Source organism: Anthonomus grandis, chromosome 12 (assembly GCF_022605725.1).
Source record: "Anthonomus grandis grandis chromosome 12, icAntGran1.3, whole genome shotgun sequence".
Lineage (NCBI taxonomy): Eukaryota > Metazoa > Arthropoda > Insecta > Coleoptera > Curculionidae > Anthonomus > Anthonomus grandis.
The window spans coordinates 8,935,767-8,950,983 of NC_065557.1; positions in this window are offsets into that span (position 1 = coordinate 8,935,767).

Below are 15,217 nucleotides of genomic sequence, written 5' to 3' on the forward strand. Positions count from 1 at the left end.
CAGCACACTTAAATAAAAAATTAATTACATCACACCACACTGAACTAAACACCTGGAAACATTTTGTATAAAATATGAGAACGAATAATTAATGCAGGTTAGTTTTTCGGCAGAAGTAAAAATAAAGCATATGCAAGCTAAAGAACTATATAAACTGGTCGCATTTTATGTGACATATGCTTGGCACTCCGTGTAGTCTCGAGTTGGTAGTTTCGTTTTTTTACCGCCATCTATAGGTCGAGGAGTAGAAGCTCGTTCAGTGTTCTGTCAATTGCCCAAGCTTTCAAGTCCCTGGTACTGAATATATGACAAATATGAAATGACAAATGAGTCTTGCTTCAAAAGGCACAGCCGTTGAGATTGGACGCGAAATGACACAAACGCTATCTCGTAGGTAATATTTAAAGTAACGTTTGTGTCACTTTTTTTGCAAAAACTGTTATTATTTTCAGATCTATTTAAGCAAACACAATTTTTAACTTGTGTGACTTTTCTTCCAAGTAAGCGATATGTGCACAGAAGCTTTTTAGCTTGATTTCATCCAAGGAATACGTCCACATTTTTTTGTCTGACTAGTAACAAAAACACCCTGTATAGTATCCGAAAACCTGCAAAATTTCACAATTCCTGTATCGAATATAATAAAAAGAACAAATCCCCCCCCCGAGAAACAAGATTAAATACAGGCTCTTTTTTGGCTTAGGAATGACACAAAAAATTACCGTTCGATTGAAACCACATGCCGGACCCGTAATCCTGGAATAGATTTTTTTTTTAAACAAATCTCCCCCGAAATCCCTGAGATGTGACGGAAAAAAATGTTATGACGGATCCGCGATTGTTCTGGGACAGTATAAAGCAACGCGTCCCGCTTTGGGGGATAAAAATCCGAAATGGACAAAAGGCGGTAGCGTCCGGGGAGAAAAGGGGGGATCCTGGCGAATTCCCAGGAAACTTTATTGCACCAGTGTGAAACTTTTATCGGGTTTAAAAACGTTTTTGCGACCAGTTGCTGCACGTTTCTTTTACGCATTTCGGCTTATATGGTTATAAGGGGTGTCCTTCCTTTATTTCTGGATTAAGATTTCTTGTATTTTGTGGGTCTTTTGATATAAGTTACGTAAAATGTATGGAATACTATGGAATTTATCAAATAATCATCATAATGATTGTAAAGAGACTTCGACCCGAATTATGTGAATAATTACATAATCAAAGTGATTTCATAGCCATTTAGTGGAAATGAATAAAATCATTGTAACGATTTTGGGTTAATAATCATCATTAAGAGTCATGATCCCTATTTGTTTTTAAATATATTATTAAGATACATTACCCTTATTAACCTGAAATCAATATAATTTCTGGAAATCTTACCTTGGAATTTGTCCAAGTTTTCTAATGCCTGCATTTATAGCAACCTGTTTCATCAAATTAAATATCAACAGTCACTAATTTAACATCATTTCTGCGAAACGCATATGAGGCTATAAATTGCAAATGTCAACAGATTTTGCTAGGCCTTTGATAAGTTGGATCATAAAATTCTTTCCCAAAAACTTTATAAATTAAACTTTTAGTTGAATTTTTCATAATTATTAGACTGACCGCAATTTTGTGGAGTTCAATGTGTTCAGATCATCTACCGACATTATTTTAAGTGGTGCCCTCCAGGAGACCAATGTTGCTTCATTTTTGCTTTTGATTTTTATCGGTTTATTTTTAAAAGTATTGCCAGTAAGTTCTTACTGTTTGCCGATGACATGAAGGTTTTTCCTCTTGTTAAGAATCATCATGACGGCACGCAGCTGCAAGCAGATAAGGTTTATAAATGGTGTGAAGTTAACTGACTCTCACTTAATCTTCAGAAATGTAAGATGTTAATTTGTTGGTGTAAAAATTAGAATGACTTTAATAGAACTATTTTCTAATATTTTAAGCAGAAAAATGTTCTTGAACTCCCTAGTAAAATCATTGTAAAAACGTAGAAACCACATGACACAAGTGGTACACCACATGACGTCTGGAAGGTTAGCGGGAATCTTCTGGAACAGCATTCTGCCGAGTATATAAGGAGCTGCATCCCCCATAGTAGTCAGTTGTCAGTTTAGTGAAGTGAAATCCGGAATATAGGCGCCAAATTTAAATAAATACAGTAAAAATAAATATTTTTAGTAGTTGTATTTCTATAATGTAAGTGTGTAAATAAATGAGTTGACTATTTTTGATTGTTTTAATTCACACCTATAACGACCGGGAAAAACCCTACATTATGGTTTTCTAACTATGCGGTGCAAATTTGCATATTGGTAAGTGAAAATCATTACAAGTAACTTTTTTAAATTTTAGTTGTCGATTTTTTAGGGATCCTGAAGACTTAGTTAAGTTACTAAAGTTGTGGATAAGAAGGGTTGTTGATACAAATATAGTTACTTACAAAACAATGTTTTATATAAAAATATGTTTTTTAAACATGTTGTAGTTTCCTTTTTTAGAATATTTTAAAATATTTTTGATTTATCAAGAGTCAAAGAAACTTTTATCTAATTTATAAGTAATATTTTGTAATTTGTTTTGTGTTAATATTTCTCTCTTGAAATAAATACACATTCTGTAATAATCTGTTGCCGAAAATCATCGAGTGGAGCTATAATAATTATAGTTGCGTTTTAAACACAACAATTGTTAAGTGACTCCAGAGAATAAAAATCGATGAGTGTTAGATCAGGTGATCTCGCTGGCCATTTTATTGGACCTCTTCTCCCAATCCACTGATCTGGAACCGCATTCTGTAAAAATTGCCTCAGAGGAAGAACCTAGTGGGGTGGCAATTGTTCTTTCAGCCACACTGTAAACCTTTGTATGAAGTATTTAGCTGAGTCGGTGAAATCCACTCCTCAGTCACATAGTTTGAAATATCTTGTGCTTTTCATCCTGGTTGATGAGTTTTATGGTTTTATGCTTCTACTAATAAGGCATTTATAGGAGTATAGAGCATAGCACCCAACCAAATGCGTAAAGCCTTATATTGGATGCGATTAACTTTTTTAAATTATAATAAATAATTTAATTTCTATAAAAAACAAAGCTGTCATATATCTTTAAAAAATTTAAGTCTCTTTCACATTAGGAAATAAGTTGATTAATGTGTTTCTTCTAATTATGGCTTTTAACTAAGATTATTCCTAAGTATTTCACTTAGTTCGAATAAGGTATTCTAATGTCTTTCTTGCTATAAATATATGCAATGTGTATATAAAACAAATATATGATATGTAAAAACCATTAAGAATTGACCAGTTAGTTACTTGTCTAGGTACTATGTTTATGTTGTGTGTACACTGTCATATTTTTTATTGACACTATGTAGATACAAATATGATCAGCCTATTGGAACAGTAATCAGTAATCACTCTTTTTTTGGCAAAAAATATTGATTCACAACTTTTGTAGATATCAGTTTCTTTTTACTGTTAATCCATATTAATTCCAACGCTTGCAGCAAGCAGAAAACATTTATATAGGTATAACCTAATAAGTACCTATACGACAGTAACCTGACCATAATTTATAAAAGGAAATATCAAGAACATATAGTAAAAACAAACTTACATCGGTTTCATTTTTTAATCATAAACAATACAAAAAAAAAATGATAACAAGGAATATTAGATTTAAGTGTCTCAGTAATTTGATAAGCTAGTTCACTTTCAAAAAAGAAAGAAAAAAAGAAGAAGAATCAAACATCAATACAAATAATATATTAAGATCAAAAATGATTTTATAAATTTTGAAAACACAAGGTTAGTAAGAGAAAAAGATAAAGGTTTATCGGGATATTAAATTTTTTTTTATATAATCATCTAATCTGTAACGTAGATATTTTCTATACAATTTTCAGTATTTATCTACCTTACAATGAGTTTTCTACCTGTACGGTGGTTTGATATATTGATGATTGTACAATATAAAATCTTTTATAAAACTAGATCAAAACATCTATTTTCTTATATAACCCTAAAACCTGCATTCCAACTTAGTAAACAAAGTTTATATCGGATTAAAAAAATTATTGTTACTTTTGAATTTTTTGACACTTGACTTAAGTTGAATATTTATCAGTGGCAAATAAGAAAAAATAGTTTAGCGTTGAGTACTTGATTATCTTTGGCAACGGATTTATTACAAAGTGTACATCTATTGCCAAAAGGCTTTCAGAATATTAGAAATGAGTTGAAAAATATATTATTATTTTAATTTAATAAATTAGCACTTTGTAAAACATAGTTTATTTTATTTAACTAATCCTTTCCTTTGACCCTGTATCAGCTTTAGGAAAAAATTCTTATCCAGATGAATACTACTCCAAAAGACCCTTAATTTAAGGTATCACAAAAGAAGTAGTGCCATTTAAAATTTTGGGGTTGGAATGCATCGGTTCCAAGGGGTGAGTCACCCTATAACCAAAATATGATGGTTGTAGTTCCCCCTATAATATTGGTACCAAATTGCGCTATTCTAACTTCTTTAGTTTTAAAGATACTTGCATTGAAAGTTTTCAAATTGACACCCTTTGCACTGACAATTTATTCGTCCAGTGGACAATTTTATTCAATGCTCCGGTGGCGGTCTACTTTTGTGAAATTTGTATCATCCTATAGATATCCACTGGATTTTCTGAAGAAATTAGCGGATGTCCTGTCGGACCTTTCCCAAGAGAGGAAACCTTTGGATCTACATAATACATATTAGTGCTGTCTGGGAAGTCTATGGTTTCAACCACAGAACACAAATATACAGAGAACTGGTGATTGCATACAAACTGATAGAAATTCTTCTGACAAATCAGCCAGCGTCCTCTCGCTTGGCAACGGAAATTCTTGTAACTAACTTGACAGTTTGACGTGCCTAATTGGACCAATCAAAACGGTAGAAAAGCGTGTCCAAATTAAGGCGGAAAATCAAATTTCATTTAATCTGACAATCTTATCGTAATAATAATCATTTAATCGTAATATCTAAAGCAAACGCCTACTCAAAAAGGTTACTCATAGAGAAAAGGGCCTTTTTGATTAGGTGTTAGCATCAGATATTCATCTGAGCAAAAATATTTATTATATAAATTAGAATTAAATCTAAAAATGTTTAAAAGAATTTTGTTGAAAGCACTGAACTACCCTAATTTTAAACAGATTAGAAAAGGTTGTCAAAATGTTTGTGCTATTTTCTCTTAATATCCTCATTTATAATAATAATTAATATCCTCATTTTATCAACACATATATTCAATAGATGATGAATTATCCTTATTCAATATGTACGTGTATCCGTTTCCTAAAGAAAAATTAAATAGACTTTAAAATTATTTAAATTATAACTTAAATATTAATGTTTCAAATTAATTAAAAATTCTGTAGCAGAGTATTATCGAAAGAAACAATATATCCATTTACAAAACAAAATAAACGTTTTAGTATAAACATATCACTTATATTTCTTGGTCTGTTATAATATTAACAACATATCTTGGAACTATAAAATTAATAAAAACTTAATTCAAGGACAGATGTTTACATAAAATAAAAAGAAACTCTTAAAAAAACACAAGTTGTAAGAAAAACATTAATTCTGATCCATTCCGGGTACTCAGGTCTCTTAGTCTCTATACCTATGTCTCGTCTCAGGAACACAGGAAGTGGTATGATTGAGCATGAAATAAAATAAAAAAAATAGGCAGTGCAAACCTTATTAATTTACTAAATGATTCATGTGAAAAAAAGACAAAATAAATGTTTAAATAAATATGTATTGTAGTGTGAAGACAGCAGTATCAGCATTATTAAAATTTCTGGAGAACTGATCAAAAGAACACCAGACATTTTGGAAAATACTGAACCAATTAAAAGAAAAGGCACAATGAAACGACAGTTTAAACACACCGAAAAGGTAAATAAAAAAGCACTTAAAAAGGTAATAAAAACCGAATAAACAAAACAAAAGTGCTTTTATAAAAGGTAAAAAATCGTAAGTCGTATTCGTAATCGTAATCGTATTCGAGTTAAAACAAAAGTGGTTAACCGCGGTTTTAGCCGGCCAAAGAAGAAAAAAAATCGAAAAACCCCTTTCATAAACCGCTCAGAGTGGGCCTTTTCGTAGTATCGCAAGCCATGAAATTAAGCTATTTGAAAAGCGCGACGGCTTAAAAAAGTAAATTATTTGAGAACACGCCGCAAAATAAAGTAAGCTAAGCAAAAACTCAAAAGTCAGATACCGTGAAATTACCGCTTTCCGGAGACCTTTTTTTTTTGACGAATAAGAAATAAAGCACGAAGCGACCTACCGGAGTCGGGGCGAGGGTAGGTTTTAAGTCTTGTGTTTTTCGAAACAACCTACTGAGAGTAATGGCGGAAAAGGAAATAGGTATAGGCGTTGCCCTTTTTAGGACGGCCGTAAAACGGATAATTGGATCTATTTTTAGAGAGCGGGTTTTCCACTTTAACTTTCAAAGTGTTATTTCAGTGAGTATTTTGTTGCCGAAGATTGCTACACAGGGTCGACTAAACTCACATGAAAACCTGAATTAATTATAATAAACATTTTTCACAAAAGAGTGTGTTTAATAAAACATCAGGATCAAGTGGTAATAGTGTTTGTATAGGCTGAAAATAAACATCAGTCAATCCATCGCTAATCCAATTGATTTAAATTCTTACCAAGCCATTTCTGGACTAGATAATAAATACAAAAAAACATTGAAAAGCTAGAATTAGTGAACAACAACTTTGTTTGAGGTCAGCATGTGCACAGGGGCAAGGGGGATGTTTTGTTTACAAACATATTCATCGATTCTCTGTTGTCAAGTTTACACGCAATTTCAGAAGAGGAAATTTTTTCAGCTATATATCAACACATATAATAATGTTAATTTAACTTATTGATGTTAGATTTTGGATTAAAAATAAAAATTGGAAATAGATATATGTTACTGTAAGCGAAAAAAATTATTAACATTCTTATTCCTAAAACCGCTTCTAAAATATTTGAAATGGCACCACCGCAGGCAAAAGCTGATGCCATCTTGCGAAATGTCATCATGACAAATGGCTTTGTGTTCACATTCGGCATTTGTCAAGTTCTGTGTTTTTTCTGTAGTTTTTGGTTGAAAAACGAAAAAGGTTGAGTCATTTCAGTGTTTTTGTGAACTGTTAGGTAGTAAAAACTTGTACCGCACCATGGGAAAAAGGCGATTTAGTCCGATCTTTTTACAAGTAAATACCGATATTGTCATATAAATTTGTAATAATAAATATTATAATTTTAATATTGTAATAATAAATATTTATCATGTAAACATTTTTCGACGCCGTCACTGGTAAAGGTTACTTATGTCGATGGAATCAACAATGCGATCGAGCGGCGTTGCGATATTGTTGTCTTTTTCTCTAATATACAGACATTATCTATATTCATTTAGCTTTGAATGTTGACTTCTTTATAGAGTATCTTATCATATTTTATTAAAAGGGAATAGTATTATTTTGCGTCTGTCAAATTAAGTGACAAATTTTTATGATATTATATAGTGTGTTTTTTCTTGCCTTTTTGGGCATGGTATCAAATTAACAAAAGTATTATCTGGGGAAAAGTATTCTTCCTCATTATAAATACTTTAGCTGCGTTGATTGAGCCTCAGAAAATGCATATCAAATTTTATTAAAGTATCTACAGGGATTTTACAGGTATTATAAAAAAAACATATATTTTTCTTCAATCTTTACCACCCGGTATCTCAAAAGTTACGCCTTTTAGGACATACGTTCATATAAAGTTTTTTTCTTAAAATTTACTCAAGAATCAGCCCCTGAATTTTTCCGCATCTATTTATTTACACCCTGTATAAAGTAAGTAGTGGTGCGTTGATTTTGCTGCCCAGTGTATTTAGGTGTATTATACAACATAGAAATAATGTCCTCAATACCTTTAGGTAATAACCACATTCTTTTAAACCTGATATTCCTCCAAATCCTGAATAAATTGACGCTGGTTCACCGCAAGATCGTTGAGTAAAGTAATGGAATATTGATTGAAAATCTGGATTATCTTCAAGATAGCTCCACAATTAATGTAGATCAAAGTCTTAAACTGTTTCAGATAATATGAAGTTTCAACTAAGACTTACTTACTGGATTTCAGAACGAAACGACTAATACCCCAAAACATCCTACAATCTTGAAAAAAGAGATTGGATCAATTACATTTTCCAAATCAGCAGAGATATATAACTATCTAGCAATATCGGTTAGAGAAGTTCTATCACTAAAAATTCGACCATAGTATATCTGTGATTTAATATAGTTTGTTACAACTGCACTTTTAGTAAAGCAGTTTTACAGTCACATTAGAGAAAATTAGAGCATATGTAATCAATTTCACTAGATGTGGACTTTGTGATACTAGTTGGTGAGCTGACATGCATTTGCAAATCCAATCATTGAAATAAACTACACAAGAAAAGTTCTTTTCTTGTAAATAATACTAAAATATAAAATGAGTAGAAGAAAGATTCCAGAACGACCTTAAATTACGTATGTTGCTATCGAAAGTGTGGCGTTTGGGCCAAGACTGTGGATGAATTGTACCACTGCGAATTCTACACTCTCAATACTGAGGAAAAGGGACAACCACCCAATCTTATTGGTCAAGCTCGTAGCGAAGCAGTTTTGGACGCTTTGCAGAAGATAATATAGGTATTTTTTGTGTTTAAAATTATATAACAATTTTATTCCATTAAGGTCTACGAATGTTGGAAAGGCCTCAAGTTTATTGTTCTTTCTCACAGAGACTCTAAAGATGTATTATCTCGGAGTCGATAGAAGATTTACAAACAGTGAAGACTTTAAGTCAACAAAATAGTCATTTGAATCTGACAGAGGAGATCGATAGATATATCGAGATTTTTGGGTTTAGAGTATCATGCAAAAATCGAAAGAAGTTTCTTTTAAATTAGAGTATTTACGTTACTTTTTTTTTGTTATGTTAAATAATATATAAATAATATATATAAATGTTAATGGCCTTTACCTTGCCTTTATTGAAGAGAGCAAATGTAGGCAGTCAAAGTTAAAATGTGGGATTGTAACAGCGATGTAAGTATCTAAACTTTTCGAAGCGTATACAATTGTATCAATGTTTGATTTTCCAGATTCCGTAAAATAAATATCTTTATTCTGAAGCACAAGAGTAGTCAATAAAAATAATAACTCTACATAATTTTTTACAATTAGACTCGGATTTTCATTTGTCAACTCAATTGCAGTATTGATAATGAGAAGATCATAATCAGAGTTTATATCATTCTGTTTCAATTTTCCTGGTAACATTGTAATGAATCGCTGTTCGTTGTTGACACTAAAGATAAATTTCTCTTGAATTGTCACAGTTATTGGTGGACCAAAGATAATTTCTGCGCATCTACCGATTTTTACTGCTCCTCGTTTTATTGCTTTCTATATAACCCTTTAAAAGAGCCATAACGTTCAAACCAAAAAAGTTTCATAAATAGTAAGCATAACAATCAAAAATACTATTATGTGTAACACTCATACTGGTTGAAAAGAATCATATAAGGATGATTTGGTTGGTTGGTCTTGTGCATTCCCGTTTTATCAAAAATGGCCGATGGATATGGCTCTAGCTCATATTGGAGTAATTTTTCATTTGTCGAGTTTTTTCACCAAAAATTGATTTTTTTTCGAATTCGAACCAACTATACCAGTAGATTGCTTTCATCACCCGCATCACGAAAACACCGGGTTATACCAGGATTCGAGCAGAACTAAGGGAATGAGAGCACTATGAAAATTCGGAAAAAAGCATTTTTTGATCTCGTTTTTGAGCCTAAAAATAGGCCCGAAAAATGCAAAATCTTGGCTAATATGAGAGCTACGACCTTGCGAATGGTCTCGTTGGATGCAGAAATCAACTTTGCGGAGAAATGACATGGGTGTTTGAATCACCATTATTAAGATTTTTTACGGTAATTTTGCTCAACCCACTGTTATTATAATATCCATAAACTTTAATTAGCACTTCAGCAATTGGGATGGTCATCAATCTTGCAATTGGACCCTTTGCAATGATCGTACTTAGTGCTTTAATCATTTGTATTACTCTCATTTTGTGAATGGTATTATGACCATCGATGTATGTATGAATTATGATCATTAATATAAGCATTGTTAGCAGCGAATTGTAAAAATATTCTAGTTTCAGGTGGTAATATGAACGATTGAGGATGGTGACTTGCAGCAACTTCATAGGAAGCTGGCGTTAGGTAAGGTTTTTTCGCGTTTCACATCAATTTATTGCAAATAATGCAATTTTCGGCCGTTTTTCACGTAATAATTGTGAGAAATTAGTTTACACCTCTGTAGAAAACTGAGAATAACAGAATACTGGCCTGAAGACTGGTCAGATGACGTCAATATTCCACAGCTAGGTATACAGTGACGCATATTACCATACCATAAATATTGATAGAGAAATTGATTTCAAAACACCTTTTGACTCGAAATGTATGAATTTTGTCATTTACGATACTTTGACCTCAATTTTCGGCAGATCGGAGGTCTGTTAAAAAAATGCATTAAACCTTTTTTGATGGAGAATTTCGTATTACATCAACATTTTATCGTAGGATTGATTTATTTTTGGTATTCGCAGGCCATATGGAGTGTCGCACAGGTTGAAAGATTTTGAGTGGCTTAATATGTCATCGAGGAGAGAGTTACATTATGTGGTATTTTGCTACAATATTCTTAAGATGAGGTGCCCACAATATCTTTTGGATAGGGTGGTATTTAGAGCTGATATTCATCATCAGGCTAATGTTAGAAATAGACGGCGTTTAGATATTCCACGACATCGAAAAGAAATTTTTAAACGATCATTTTATATAATTCCATCTGTAGTAAATAAATATATTACTGATCTTTCGGTAACGATAAACGGCTTCCGAAAATGCATGAAATCTAAGCTCCAGAATATTATTTAAAAACAGAGCAATGCATTTAAAAATATGAATTTTGTATTTGGTTTTTATTTTTGTATATTCCCTTTTTCATTTTATTTATGTAAAAATGTTTTAAATGTGTTTCCTCGATTTTTGTGCACTATTTATTTATTTTTCTTTGAGTACTTACTATTAGATACTTTTTTTGGATAAACTATTCTACTTTATAGGCTACAACTGCGTTGAGAAGCTGAAATTATGCCTTTTAATCCGCATTTTGTCTGTTATTTTTGTTACATTGATTTTTTTTTACAGTCTGTAAACATATGTATATGTGGATTAATAAACGTTATTATTATTATTATTATTATTATTATTATTATTATTATTATTATTATATTTGTCAAAAAGTGTTTTTTACGACCTTTGACTTAGGTCTCATAAAAAAAAAGCTTTACTTGAATTTCTGGAAACTTTTGACGGATGATTTCTAATGTTAAAAAGAGTCTAAAGAAAATCTAATTATTCTGAACTATATACTGGAAAGAAAGAAAAACCGTAGACCATCATTACCCAAATAATCTTTGTAAAATTTGTGTACCAATCAAGACGTACCTCGCCGATTGAGTATTAACGTACGAATGTAGTGTAGACGTAGTGTTCACATTCATAAGCAAAAAAATAGTGTTGAGTTGGGCGGAAGTAAGCTTTAATTAGTGCGGTCATTTTAATTCATTATTACTTGACACACTATTCTTTGTTCTCAAATAAATAATTGTCCTTTTCTTTTTTCATATTTATAATTTTTGTTCAATAAAATAAGTAAAACAAAGTGAATTATAAAAAGCCATGAATATGGTTAAATTGTTAAGCTTATCAGTTGCAGGATCATTGAAGATCTTAGGGCAGAGGCATTAATTATAAAAAGTTTTTATATATAAAATTATTGATATTACTGCTGCAAGTTACTAAATTTAAGCACTTAGAATTATGTTTTACTGCCTTTTAGATTTCCTTTTTTCTCAGACAAGTTAATTCTCGATAGTTGTCGAATCGAAAAACTGTGTCCACTAAGCTGTAAAAATATGTAAACCAAAATAAGAATTGTTCTTTTAATCTGGTTTCCAGTTTACGTAAACGTATATATTTTTACTTTCCCGATATTTATTACAAAAGAAAAAACACATAAATAACAATTAAAATATTAAACAAACATCGGTCCATATAACTGGATTCCCGCCAGTATACTGTATCGTTCCCAATCCGAAACTATAAAATATTATATATTATTCACATCCTTCAATTCGGCCGTCGTGATTTATATACGACGTTCTATGTTTGCCATTTTTGTTGGTTTTTTTTTTATTGAATTTTTGTTTGGATCGTTTGCGCGAATTTTAAATCGGGAACCGATACAAATGCGATACGGCCTGTGAGCGGAATAAACCCGCTCCAGTCGGACGGAATGATGCATAATGTTATACAAGAGGCAATAAATTTTTCATTTGCGGCGGTTAAATTTGTTGTTTCGGGAAAAAATCTCGCGGTTTTAATTGATTTTTGAGCCTCCCCTACGGGCCCTTGAAAGCACGTAATTTCAGGATTTTTTTCCAATTTACCGTCCGGTAAATCTTGTGGGTGGGTACAAATTAAATGCATAACTTAAATTGATATGATACACATTTTACTTTATATTGTGATTCGGGATTAATAAGAAATTGTATAATTATCGAGATTATTAAATTCATAACAATTATCTAGTCAATTTGTTCTTATACGGGGTGTTTTCTCATTGCGGTTAAAGCATGAGGGCGTGATCAGGAGTGATGATTTCATGAAAAAAAAATTATTGACAAAGTATGCACGTCACTGACTTTCTTGTGTGTTTAATTTTTTAATGTGCATTAAACATGTAAAAATAAAAACCACTTTATCGCAAAATAATGTTTTTCTGTCGTCTTTTTATAATCACTATGGTGATTAATTAAATTTATTCGGTGGGACTCAGAGATAGTAAATGTCCATTTAAATAGTTCCATATTAGGCCACATATTGAATTGACGACAGTTAAAAACAAGTACCAAGGCAGTTTTATTAATTTCAGGTTAATAGAAGGAAATCTGTATCACAAAAACTATTTTGTTCATTATGGATCGATGATAATGTGCAATTTACAATTTCTTGATTAAATAATAATATCACTTTGTTGATTCTAAAATGACGTGCGAGTAAAGCTAGCAACTGTATTGTCCATCGCTTTCGTAAATTGTTTAAGTTTGTAAGGTAACAGTTTTGTGTAGTGAGAAAAATATTTTAACTAAAAGGCTTTAACAACTGTGCTAAGAATTTCTTAGTTATTTTCTGTAGTTTGCCTGCAAACTAGTTAATTAATCTAGTACCATTAACCTACCAAAATGAGACTCTTCTGTGGACCTCAGAAAAATTCAAAATAGTTATACAACTCAAAGTGACGAAATTTCCTCTAAAAGAAATTAAGAAGAGTTTTAAAAAAATTCAATGTGGAAACTTCGTTCTTCGTAAGCAGCTAGACGAAAAAGAACAATCTCTACGCAACAATAATGACTGAATATTTGCAATAAAGACGGATGATACAACATACAATAATCTGTGCAACAAAGTAATGGATTTATTTAACAATAAATTTAACACTAAAATTCAATACAGCGATATTCGAAAATGCCTTCGTGTTTCTCAAAAAATGCCCCGCAGTCATAGGTTCTCAATAAACGGTTCGGTTTTGAAAAATCGTTGTTTCTCAGGAATACCGGTATGCACATTAAAAAAGACCTAACGAAACCTCGACTAGCGTTATTTGAAAGTGCTGTGCGTCAGTTTACTTTTTCTCACAAAAATAGATGGATCTTCTATGGTGTGGATCTTCTATGTGAAAGACTTTTCTGCATCTATACATTGAATAACTTTATTTTAAAACTTAAAAATAATAGTTAGGTGCAGGGAAATGGCCGATTTTTTGTGTCTTTTTTTGTTATATTAGTTTTGTTATATTCATTGATATTTTCTTATATTTACCAATCTCTTAATGAAGTGCATCTCTTGATGAAAGCATAATTCAGTATTTATCTTTTTTCTTCTGGGACATTTTGTAGTTTTCGGGGATAGTAGAATTAAACTATAGTTGATTCTATTTGCCAGAAGATCCAGTGAGTATTTGATATTTGTTAATGAAATAAGAATATTTAGACATTCGGTATTTAACTGCAGCGTTTAACGGGTTTAAAAATGTATTGCAGAAAAATGATATCGATATTATGTTTATATCGGAGAAAAAAAACAGCTCACAAATTTACCAAATTCTTGGTTACCAATTTTTTAAAAAGAATAGATTTCAGGGTCAAGGGCGTGGGATGTTAAAAGTGAGTACATCATTGATTTAAGTAGATACAATATTTCCTTTGATTTTGATTTAAGTAGACAATTAAATTTAATATTCTTAAAGGTAGTACTTATAAACAAAACATATATATATATTTGAAGGTGTATATAGGACACTATCTCTGAACTTTAATAATTTAATACCACAGTTTGTCAATATATTTTTTACACCATATGCAGATGAGCTGTTTTGTTTAGGAGATTTTAATATAAACTTGCTCAATGTCGATAATCCTCTTTAAAAATGACAATTTTTATCAAATCGTAGATGAACCTAATCGGGTACTCGAGTAACAGCATGTGTCCAAGAAACAGGTGATAATATTTTTGACCACCACATAATATTTTGCGATCTCATATTAGCTAAAGAACCAATTGTTGCTAAGTTTATCAAATATAGAGTATTTAGAACTTTTAATTATAATATTTTTTGCAGGACTTAAATTTAATTCTATTTAATGACATGTGTCATGTATTATTAATTTTCATTTGGTAATGATAAATTTTGTTTGTTTATAATAATAAAGACAATTTTAAATGTAAATATCTCGAAAAGCGTAAATCGTAGTGAGGTTTTTGAATTGCACCTTTTCAAGCAAAACTGTTTGCACAACGTATATTTAAAATAAAAAGTTAAATTATGCCAAGCCAAAAAAAAATACGACGTTCTAAAAAAAAAATCAAAATGTTGCTAATGCCGCCATCTCTAACATAATTTAAAAAAAGGTTAATTTTAAGATTTGTCAAAAAAAAAACAATTGTTTATATTTTGTGAAAAATGAAGCATAAATA